The 12,997-nt window shown below is 42.3% G+C and overlaps 1 protein-coding gene across 1 annotated transcript in view; it reads left to right on the forward strand.

Annotated features, from left to right (window-relative positions):
• The window catches only part of LOC144946677 (solute carrier family 12 member 4-like), an 89,849-nt gene that overhangs the window by 134 nt on the left and 76,718 nt on the right, over positions 1–12,997 (forward strand). The gene's annotated exons all lie outside the window — the stretch shown is intronic.

Genomic DNA, 12,997 nt, shown 5'->3' on the forward strand with positions numbered 1-12,997 from the left:
GCAGGGAGGGGCTGGGTGGGGAGGGAGGGGCTGGGTGGGGAGGGGAGGGTGGGGAGGGGCTGGGTGGGGAGGGTGGGGAGGGGCTCGGTAGGGAGGGTGGGGAGGGGCTGGGTGGGGAGGGTGGGGCTGGATGGGGGGTGGGAGCAGTGGGGCTGGGTGGGGAGGCGCTGGTCACCCCGTGGTGCCCTTATAAAACTCAACGTTTAACCTACTCACGCCGGATTGTGCCCGCCCTCACAATCGGGCATATTTGCGGAATACACCACGCCGCCGTTGACCCTGGCCATTGACCGAGCAACCCAACGTTCCTACCAGCTCCCTCCGCAGGAGTGTGTTAAATGTCGATAGGAACCTAATTTCATTAGAACCGCTTTTGTGTTCAGTTTGTTGTCCTTCCCCCGCACCTCCTATTAGCGCCGTTGGCTACGTAGGATGCAAAATAAGTTCAACATACATACAACATACAATTCCACATACATACAACATACATACAACATACATACAACATACAATTTCACATACATACATACAACATACATACAACATACATACAACATACAATTCCACATACATACATACAACATACATACAACATACATACAACATACAATTCCACATACATACATACAACATACATACAACATATATACAACATACAATTCCACATACATACATACAACATACATACAACATACATACAACATACATACAACATACATACAACATACATAACAGTACAAAATACATACATCGGTTAGTCAGCTTAACACGTAGTCTTTCGCGACCAATATCATCCATAACAGAGGTTTTTCGGGTTAGATCGCGTAAATATATAAATGTGTCGTTAAACCCGCCACCACCCGACACAGCCAACTGCAAAGGTTTGTCACGTAAACAGAACGTGCCAATTCGTCACTAGTACAGCACACCGGTGTGTTGGAGAGGCAAGATTGTAAATGGTGGCGGGTTTAACGACACGTTTATATATTTACGCGATCTAACCCCCAAACACCTGTATTATGGACATATATAGGTATTTCACATCATGGGACCTCCTTTGCCAGTACCAAAATATGATAATAGGTTTTTCCCCTTTTTTCTGGCAACAAAACTGAAACCTTTTTACAAGGAATCATGTCTGCATTGACCACAATACTTGTGGTCAGAATGCAATGTACGCCTTTTGGCGTCCTCTGATCTAACACCGTTTCAGACAATGTTCAGAAGAAAGCTGTCTCTGGTGTGGACCAATCAGTTTCAAGGACAATGCATATATTATCAAAGTATGTTTTTTGTTTGCATTCTGACCACAAGCATTGTGGTTAATGCAGACATGATTCCTCGTAAAAGGTTTCAGTTTTGTTGCCAGAAAAAAGGGGAAAATCCTATGATCATATTTCGGTATTGAATGTTAATCAAGGTAAGTGAGCTTGGACAGGTCATGCCATTGGAAGTGATAATTTTCAGTGGTTGAGACTAACGACGGAGTTGCAGCCAACGGAGGGAGAAACATGATCTTGAAAACATCCACTGAGAGAGATGTAGCGATGAAACCAGCTCGTGTGCGTGGGCGAGATGTAATTGTTTCACATCGCAGGATCGTGAAAGCCGGCTACAGCTGTGGAAAGGAATTTATCCAGCAGTAGATTGACCATGCCCGATGTTACATTAAGGCACAACGTGTGAGTCAGCGAAAAATGTGTGAACGCTTGGATGCACGCGTTCTTTAATTTGCTGCACGAAGCGTGTTCCTTCGCTGCAAAGCAAGGGAAGAAAATACAGTCAGGGTGAAAGAATGCACAAGTAGAGATGCAAGCAGAGCAACAGGTCATTGGACACAATACTACATATAATATTACTCCCCAGACTGTTGCGATCCTGGAAATCGCTTAGCCATACTTCTCCACCATGGTCTGTACAGATTGGCGATGGAGAAATGTTAGCACCAGTTCAGATATCACTCCCCATATTAACAAATTAAATATGTTTACGCATTTGCTTCCCATGGCCTTTGTAAGAGTACATCGTTTCAGCAGCATTGCTTTAGTCCAAGCAAGCAATGGGCTGGTTTTGACATAACGGCGTCTCATCAGCAGAGTCAGGCTCTCTTAAATTAATGCAGGTAAACTGCCAGATGTTATTGGCAAGAACCCTCTTCAAGAAATGGGTCCTAGTTTGACTCAAAATTATATAACGCATGGCACAAAACAAGCGTTCGCATCGTTGTGCAGAATTATAATCATTGTGCTTGTTTACTTAGAAAAGCCTTCCTCAATACTCTTTTCAGCAGGGACCTGCCATGTGTTTTTGCATTAGGGAACGATGTTGCTGCTGTGTGTAATGGTAGTTGAACAATGTTCAAGTAATTGTATAGCATTAGGACGTTTGGCCAATCAATGCCAGTTACATTTAACGGGTTGTTGTTTTTTTTCACATGCACTCAAGTCAGTAAAAAAAAGAACTAATCAAGATATGAAAGTAAATGTCCGTAATTCTACTCTGCTGGGATTGATATTTCACAACACCCAGCAGAGAGAATATACTCTATTTTAAACTAGAGAGTGAATTTGTTGCAACTTCACTTTACCCGTCTGCATAATAAAATGCAGCATTACATCTTGACTTAAAGCCCCCAAAGAACGAGAGCATTGTTAAATCATTGCATTGCATAAATGCATGCGTGTAAACATACTGTGAGCAAAGACGCTCACTGTCTTGGCAGAGTGAGGACCCACTGGGATGGATGTCAGATAAGGTGAAACAGTGTGTTATCGCAATCCGTAGAGTGATGGGAGCTGCATTGTAAGCGGCTTGTCATTTGTACATATCTGGACTGCATAGGTAATGCTGCGAGAAAAACCACACATTAACAAAATATTCTACTTCGTAATGCGCCCATAATGTAATACCTCTGAGCGCAGAAATACATATATATAGAGACATATAAATATGTAAAGGAAGAAAATGGAATGGAAAAGACTGTGCAGGAGAAGGAGAGAAAGGAAGCAATTAAGGGGGTCTGAGAGCACGAGATTGAAGAGGAAGGATTTGAGAGGAGATTTGAAAGCAGAGAGAGAGGGGGGACCAGGTGGCGTTGCCTGGGGAGGGAGTTACAGAGCGTGGGGGGCTTAGTGGCGAACAGAGCGGCCACCAACCCACAGAGACCCATAGACCAACACAGACCCATGAAATAATACGGACACCAATAGACTAACACAGAGACCCATAGACTAACACAGAGACCAATAGACTAACACAGAGACCAATAGACTAACACAGAGACCCATGGACTAACACAGATACCAATAGATTAACACAGAGACCCATAAAATACTACACAGACCCATAGACTAACACAGACACCCATAGACTAACACAGACATCCATAAACTACTAAAGAGACCCATAGACTAATACAGAGACTATATATTAATATAGAGACGTATAGCCTAACACAGAGCTAAAATAGTGGTCACCACCTCATAGATAACTATACACTCACACAGTGACCCATAGCCTAACACAGATACCCATAGAGTAACATAGGCACCCATAGACTAACACTCGTATACTTACGTAGAGACCCATAGACTCGCACAACTAAAGGAGGGTCCATCAGTGGTGCAGCAGTGGATCCTGGGAGTTGGATCCTGGGGCCAAATCCTGGGCATTGGAGGGATGGGGCTGGGACGTAGGGGTGGATCAGGTCGCAGAGGCATGGAGGAGAAGGCAAGGCCCGTTCGATGGCTACGAATGCGAGGACGAGGAACTTCGTGGTCCACGCAGCACATTCACGTGCATTGACATGAAGGCTGTCTTCTAGCAACATATATGTCAGGGTTTCCCACCTGTCCTAGTTTTTATTTCTTCCCAGGAATGTCCTTTTTGAAGTAGCTGCCCGGGGAAAATTGTAAGTCTTCGTGAAACATCACACTTTCAAAGTCCTGGCGACGTCCAGTTGCATGTCGTTCTCTCCTCTTCTCGGAAATGTGAGACATTCTACCCTCAATGTCCCGCTTTTGTGTTTTTCGGATGTGGAAACGTTGCCCGATATATGTAATGGGCTAACGATTCGGGCAATCACCCTCCTTCAGAGTATAAAAGATGAATATTCTCATGTATTACCTGTTGATGTATTTTTTGTTGTCTGACGTGCTTAGAATTTTTTTTTTATGCTGGTGAAAAAACAAAAAAAGATATAATGTTCTGATGGATAATCTCATGTGCAGTTAAATCACGTGTTCATGGGCGATGGGTGGTGCAACGGAATTAACAGTGGGCCACCGCCACCTCGTGGCTCCTCTGCATGGATGGTGACAGCAAAGACGAAGATCAACCCCGTGTAGCCCACATACAGCTCGTACGCTCTTATAGAGTCTTAGCGAGCACCTATCAAAGCTAACAACGGGGCATGGTGTGGTCGGCACCCTCCCGGTCTCACTTGCCTCCCTTAGCACTGAATGTTTACAACACCGTACTCGTTCTCCGTGAAGGCTGTGTTGACCTAGAGTATGTTCAAGGAACGGTTATGAGGCCACTTGTCACTGATGTTAGCTATGGCTTGGAATCAAATTTGATCGGATGGGGGGAGGTGGGGAGAGCAGCAGAGATGATGTGTTGGGGGCCATCATAGCAGTGATTCACTATGAAGGAGTTGTGAACTTGGGTGTGGGGCTAAAGGTACATTTATTGTACACGCTATAATTTAACTCACTCTGTCTGTTGTTGTTGTTGTTGTTGTCGTTGTTGTTGTTGTCGTTGTTGTATCCTCAAATCTTGTTAGTCAATTTTAACCCACTTCCCAATGTGGTATCGACTGCAAACTTGGTATACTTATGTCATACTGATCACAATACTATATTCTATCATAAAAAAAAAAATTAAAACATTATTTTTTATATGTTATGTTTCGGCTCGGGTCTAATTGTCCACGGTCAACTGACGTTGGCTGTAATTGGCCACGGTCCCTTACGTTATGGCAAGCTTCGGGGCCACTTCCTGGAGTCGTGGAGTTCTGCCATTACTAGTACATTTCATAGAAGCGTGGTTTAATTTTTTTTTTAAATATTGCTTATTATGGTGCAGGGCTCCACCCCAGCACCCCTCTAGCGCCGGCCCTGTCACTCACTTTGGAAGCGTGGTGTATGCCAAGTGGGGACGGGGCACCTACGCACACGTGGCCATCCGGTGAAAGCCCATTTTGACGAAAAATAATTATTTGAAGAAGACCTGGGATTAAACAAGTCCAGCAAATCCAAAAGCAAAAGCCAGAAATGCAGTAAAATACTACGTGGACACTTCTTTATTAACTTTTTTTAAACATGTCATTGAATTTTGATTTGAAGCTTTCGTGACTGCAGGGATTCATATCCTTGGTTCTTTCGGTAAAGTCACGTAGAATGGAAATAATAAAATAATAAAAATATAAAACAATACAAAATTATCACGACGTTTCGACTGCAACACAAGCAATCATCATCAGGTGTGACATCCACAGCAAGAACATTATTTCCCTTCAACGTGACTTTACCTCAAGAACCAAGAAGATGAACCTCTATCGGGTTCATATGTGTGTAATTCTGGCTCTGATACTAGCCAGTGCCTCCCCAACCATTGCCCTCACCGCACGTCACTGGTGTGTGGAGGGAGCCGGGCAGCAGGTGCACAGTCCAGGAAGGGGTGGCCGTCATTGGAAGGTCATCGCGGGGCCACTGGTGACCCCTGGTGACCTTTAGTGTGGCACCTCACGTGCCCCCCCCCCCCACCACGACAATAAAGATCAATAAAGATAAAGATATCCCATATAGCCTTAACAGACTGTAGGGGCAAGTGCTGTTAGAGAGCACCTATGAAGGCCGCAACGGTACACGAGGGGGTGGGTGGCCAGCACCACGCCCGACCGCCTTTGTCTCCCGAGTGACGATGTTTACACACCGCACCAGGTACTCATTTGAGGCTTAGTCGACCTAGGGGAGGCCCAGGACCGGTTCAAATAATCGTCACTGGTGTTGGCCGTGAGCAGGAATCGAACTCGGGTCGCCGGGTTCATAGCGCAGCGCGCTAACCGCTGCACCACCGCTCCCCACGACAATACACACAGAGTGACACCCCCCTCCCCGACCCCATGATCGTCGTCGTGCTGCTGTCAAACACCGAGGGTTTCAAATGAGTGGCCGACCTCGCACTGATGATGTCTTGTCAGCCAAAGTGACCTCCCCCAACCACTTAAAATTAGTTGAAGAACACTGATCCAGTATCTCAATTGATTCACTGCTGTTATTGTCAGCCATTGCCAGATGTGTGTAATACATTTCACTTTCAGTTTTCATCTTCTTGGTTCTTTCGGTAAAGTCACGTAGAAGGGAAATAATAAAATAATAAATAAAACATTTTTATTATGTTTTACGTGACATTACCGAAAGAACCAAGAAGATGAATCCCTGCAGTCACGAAAGCTTTAAATCGAAAAATTTCAGTTTTCAGTTTCATTTATTTGGTATAGCCCTGTGAGCCATTCGGCTCTTGAATCGGGTGCAACCGCAACAAACAAAAACATGAACAAGAAACATCTTACATATATATAAAGTGCGAGTAAGCAATGGTGGAAATTGATTTCTATTCAGTTCAGCATGTAGGTTGAACTTCTTTCGCACTGTACATAGCCAACAGTGCTAATCGGAGGTTCCATTGGAACCTCATTTGCCAGTTAAAAATATGATAATTGGTTTTTTACCCTTTTATCTGGCAACAAAACTGACACCATTTTTTTTATAAGGAGTCATGTTTGTATAGACCACAATACCTGCAGTCATAATTGCAAACAAAAAAAATATAACTGATAATGTATGCACTGTCCTTGAAGTTGATTGGTCCACACCCGAGACAGCTTTCCTTAGAGCCTAGTCTCACATGATGTTGGACCAAATGATGCCAAAAGGCATTATGACTGCAGGTATTGTGGTCTATGCAAACATGACTCCTTGTAAAAAAGGTGTCAGTTTTGTTGGCAGATAAAAGGGTAAAAAAACAATTATCATCATTTGGTTCTTTCGGTTAAGTCACGTCTAAAGATAAAATAATAAATTAAATTAAATAATAGAATACCACGTTTCGATTGCAACACAAGCAATCATCATCAGGTATAATGAAATAGCGACATAAAATCTAACCAGAAAACTATAGACAGACATATTAGCAGACAGATATCACCAAGATACATAGCGAGAGCAACACAGGTAACAGAGAGGGGTGATCGTCTCTGTGGGGTGGCCTTAAATAGACAGAGGGGGCGGAGGCAGAGAGAGGGAGGAGGGTTAGAGAAAAAAAATAGCATATCAATGAGTGGTCAACAGACGTGGTGCTGCGAATGCGATGGCACGGCAAGCAAGCCTGAAAATCAGGAGAAGGACACACTAAAATTAAATAACCTAGTAAAATATCGAAATGTAATGTAATACAACACAGAGGGTCGGTCAACACACAATTAACGCATAGCCTGGTTGATTACGTATGTCAAAGATTGCTAAGTTAGAATTTAAGTCTGATCAATCTAAAGAGAGGACACAGGCAGAGAAAACAAGTCGCCAGAGAGAGAGAAAAAAGATAAGCTTAAAACTTCCCCGTAGAAGTGGTTCAATCTTAATTTTAGAACTTTCGTGACTGCAGGAATTATTATTAACCCTCCTCCCTCTCTCTGCCTCCGCCCCCCCCCCTCTGTCTATTTAAGGCCACCCCACAGAGACGATCACCCCTCTCTGTTACCTGTGTTGCTCTCGCTATGTATCTTGGTGATATCTGTCTGCTAATATGTCTGTCTATAGTTTTCTGGTTAGATTTTATGTCGCTATTTCATTATACCTGATGATGATTGCTTGTGTTGCAATCGAAACGTCGTATTCTATTATTTAATTTAATTTATTATTTTATCTTTAGACGTGACTTAACCGAAAGAACCAAATAATAATTCCTGCAGTCACGAAAGTTCTAAAATTAGGATTAAACAATTATCAATCGGAGGTTCGTCACACTTGAATGTTAAAACAATAGTTCTCAACATGTTTTACACCCCTTTGTCAATTGTAACAAGAGAGGTAGAATGTTCACTTATCAGGCACCTTTCACAATGTCTCAAGGTGCCAATCCACCGCTGGATGAAAATGTCTCCCCATGCCACGCTATGGGAGGTTGCACCACCAACCTTCACCACTAGAGGGCAGGAGGTGATATCACTCATCTTCTTGGTTCTTTCGGTAAAGTCACGTAGAAGGGAAGTAATACAATAATAAAAAGAAAACATAATAAAATAATATAATAATACTATAATTATTTTATTATGTTTTATTTTTATTATTTTATTACTTCCCTTCTACGTGACTTTACCGAAAGAACCAAGAAGATGAATCCCTGCAGTCACGAAAGCTTTAAATCGTGATATCACTCGCCAACTCCTCTTGAGCGGTGGGTTTGTCAGCGGGAGGCAATCTCACGCAGCAGAGCGCCAACCACCTCGCCACCGCTCCCACCAATATCTAAAGTCTGATGTCGTGTTTCGGATTTAGCGCCATTGAAATCCTGCACGTATGCACTTGCATTGGCTCGCGCGTAACAACGAAGAAATATAAGAAGAAAAAATGGCTCCCCATTTGTCAAGGCATACATTTTTTTCGAAATGTAAACTTTGTATGCTGTATTTGGACCCTTGAAAACCTATGCATGTAACATTTCATAGGCTGAGGGTTTCGAACCTAAACATTCGAACTGTCTCCCTCTTACAGGGCTGCTCAAAAGATAACACATTGGGTGTTTTATTTAAAAATCCAAACGACAAATTTGCATTCAGCGCCCCTCGAAAATCTGACGATACAAACTTGCGTAGGCGTACACTCGTTCAACAAAACTGAAACGTTCAAAGATGTATCACCGCTCCATGTTCACTCAATAGCCCTTGAAGTACATTACGAGAAATTGTCGAGACTCAGCCACTTAAAGCAACGTAGAATATTTGACTGATCCGGCGCCATGATTTAAACCAATCAACCTCCGAACCGTAACTCTTTGGGGACCCAAATTAAACACGTAGATTTTAACGATGTGTCTAGTTGACTATTAGTTAACTATAATTTAAGTCTGACTGAGAGTCAAACGCAACAAAGACGATGCCTAAGAATCCTGATGGTGCCTTTGACTTAGTCCCCATCAATAACATTGCATCAACAGAATCATAAATGACTCCCTCTGAGCATCGATTATAACACTGAACACCACATTGTAAAGGCGCCTTAGTCTGGCGTTACGTGTGCTTTTGCGTCATTTGCTGTGGATATGTGTACAATACATTGTGTGTGTGTATATATATGAATAACCCCATGTTATCCGTGGATGGAATGTTATTTTCAAAGCTTTATGGATAAGACGTTGTCACGTAGAAAGAGTTGCCATGAGATTGCAATGTCTTGCTTTTCTAGGGTCGTTCCACTTTTAAGGTAGCTGTGCTGGGAAACGTGTCTTTCCTAGACATTAAGTTTCAGTAGTCCGTTGTGTAAACAAATACACACCATATTCTTAGGTTTTTTCGGTAAAGTCACGTAGGCAAAACATCAAAATTAATGAAAATAAAATAAAACAAAAAATCACGACGTTTCGGAGGCAACACAAGTCTCCGTCATCAGGTGGGACCGTCACAGCCGAATTAGCTGTGACGGTCCCACCTGATGACGGAGACTTGTGTTGCCTCCGAAACGTCGTGATTTTTTGTTTTATTTTATTTTATTTTCATTAATTTTGATGTTTTACCTACGTGACTTTACCGAAAAAACCTAAGAATATGATTCCTTGCAGTCACGAAAGCTTCAAATCTAGAATAAATACACACCACTCAAGGTAATACATTTACGAAGATATCTCCCATCTTCGGGTTTTGAGATGTTCCTCTTCCTTAAAATGTCCTGGTTCCCTGTACTTGTGATGTCAATCTCGGGTTGCCATGGCAACTAAATGAGTCCTGTTCGGAATGGATGTTTTCCACGAATGGGTGAGACCTGTCCCAATAGTCTGTTCCGCTTATCCGTATTTATTTGTGGATAAGGAGAAATGAACAATAAATGGGCACCGCAAAATGAGGAGTCTCGTGGGAAATCCATCCTATTATTTACGTCTATTATTTATGTATATTATTTATGTTTATTATTTATATGGATTATCCATGTCTATTACACCGGTCAACACACTTTTTCTGGCATAAGGTATTCCAACGGTTTTAATGTAATTTTGGGGTGCTGATTCCAAATCTGGCATCAGTTTTTGTCGGGTTTTTGAGATATCAAAAATTGCATTTTCAATAAAAACTGCAGAAGAAAAATATTAAATAAATGTGGATATCTACATAAAATGATATTATAAACACACTATCCTAAAAATACAGCACCATATTTTAACACTAAAGCAGTCACTGACTCGCAACAACTTGCAATCATAAGTGACAGAGTTAATTTCGCGTAAAATCAATGAAAATGGGGTATGCCGATAGCATAAAAATGCGACGTGATAGAGCAAATCTGAGATCAAATTTGGAATCAGCACCCTGAAAATAGTCTAAAACAGCTGCAAAAGTCCAGGCCAGAATTTGTTTTAATTTTGTTGTTGTTGACCAGTGTTATCTACGTCTATTATCCATGTCTCTTATCCATGTCTATTAATTATCAATGTATATTATACATGTCTATTATCTATGTCTCTTGTCTATGTCTATTCTCTCTGTCTATTATCATTGTCCATTATCATTGTCTATTACACTGGTCTACAATTGTTTAGACGTCGTCTGCTTCAGAGATGAAATGTGCCGTTTATTATGGATTTTTACGTGCTGAATTCAAATATAACAATCAAAACAACTGATTGGCTACTTCTTCTTGGTTCTTTCGGTAAAGTCACGTAGAAGGGAAGTAATAAAATAATGAAAATAAAACATAATAAAATAATTCTCACGACGTTTTGGCCACAACGCAAGCAGCCGTCCTCAGGTGAAAACCAGGTCTTTCGAGGCGACAGCGTCTGAATGAAACAGCACCATGCTTGGAGCATATATTACTTCCCTTCTACGTGAATTTACCGAAAGAACCAAGAAGATGAATCCCTGCAGTCACGAAAGCTTTAAATCGAAATGATTGGCTACTGTTCCCAAGATATTTACGTTTTTACATTTTACGTCTATGTATATTGTGTAGATAGTAGAGTTTCACTCATAAATTGTAAACCGAGGTCTTTTCATGCGTGAATGGTTGCTTTACATGACATGTCACCTGTCCTGTTCTTGTAACACTTTAAACAACAGCAAAAGGGTTATGTTAAAAAACATTAATAAACAAAGGGAAAAAAAACTATTCTGTATATATAAGTACATAGTTTAGTCCTTTTTCGATGTCTACTTGGCGCTTCTTGGCTTGTCTCTTGTATTTATTAAATGGAGCATCTTTTGTCACTGTCAAGCAATAGCCTGCAAGCATTGATGGGCTCCATTTGCCCTGATAGAGTTTCTCCATTGTTGCAATGTCCTGGTGAAATCGCTCGGCATGCTCGTCGCTCACTGCTCCGCAGTTCGTTGGGAAAAAATCTAGATCAGAGTGCAACAAATGTATCTTCAGTGACATGTTGCAACCAAGGCTTTTGTCGGCCTTGAGGTTTTTCACCAACTCAGTGTAGTTGTCTGCCTTGTTGTTTCCGATTAAATTTGTTGCCACTAACTGGAAGGCGTTCCATGCCGTCTTTTCCTTGCCACGCAGAGTGCACTGTCAAATGCATCATCTCGAAGAAGTTCACGAATCTGAGGACCAACTGAAACACCTTCCTTTATCTTAGCTTCACTTAACCTTGGAAATTTTTCACGGAGGTACTTGAAAGCTGCTTGTGTTTTGTCCATGGCTTTAACAAAGTTCTTCATCAGACCCAGCTTCATGTGTAAGGGTGGTAACAAAATCGTCCTTGATTCAACAATTGGTGGATGCTGAACACTTTTCCTCCCAGGTTCTAATGACTGTCGAAGTGGCCAATCTATCTTGATGTATTGGGGATCTCTTGCACGACTTTCCCATTCGCAGAGAACACAGCAGTACTTTGTGTATCCAGTCTGCAGACCAAGTAACAGAGCAACAACCTTCAAATCACCACAAATCTGCCACTGATGTTGGTCATAGTTTATGCACCTCTAAAGTTGTTTCATGTTGTCATATGTTTCCTTCATATGGACTGCATGACCAACTGGAATTAATGGCAAAACATTGCTATCATGGAGAAAAACAGCTTTAAGACTCTTCTTTGATTAATGAATAAACAGTGTCCACTCATCTGGATCATGAACGATGTGAGGGCTGCCATCACACCATCGATGTTGTTGCAGGCTACAAGATCACCTTCCATGAAGAAGAATGGGACAAGATACTTTTGGCGGTCACGGAACATGGAAACCCTAACATCACCTGCAGGAGATTCCACTGCTGTAGTCTGGGGCCCACCAGCTCTACCTTCCTCTTGGGTAGTTCCAAATCCCTGACAAGGTCTTTCAGTTCACCTTGTGTTATGAGGTGTGGTTCAGAAGAGGAGGATGGGAAAAAATCTGGGTCATGTGACCTTGATAGTTCAGGACCAGAAGTTTCATCCTCTTCTGACTCAAAAGAGAACGATTCTGGTGCATCAGGAACCGGCAGTCCTTTTCGTGGGGTACTGGGCCTATAGCTGATGGAATGTTTTTGTAATGCACAGTCCACCTTTTCTTCTTCGACACACCTTTCACACACACATCAACTGACACACACATATAGATTTACACACACACACATATGGACTAACACACACAACAACAACCGCCATTCGCTGGCAGTTGTTGTTGTTATGTGGCGGTGACATCACCACGACGCTTGTGCCAGGCTATGTGCATGTTGAGGCCACGTGAAGTGTCGAACGCCTGCTGGCAGGAGGTCACGGGGCAGACCCAGGTGCCACGGGT

The sequence above is a fragment of the Lampetra fluviatilis genome, chromosome 42, assembly GCF_964198595.1.
Source record: "Lampetra fluviatilis chromosome 42, kcLamFluv1.1, whole genome shotgun sequence".
In the NCBI taxonomy this organism is placed as follows: domain Eukaryota; kingdom Metazoa; phylum Chordata; class Hyperoartia; order Petromyzontiformes; family Petromyzontidae; genus Lampetra; species Lampetra fluviatilis.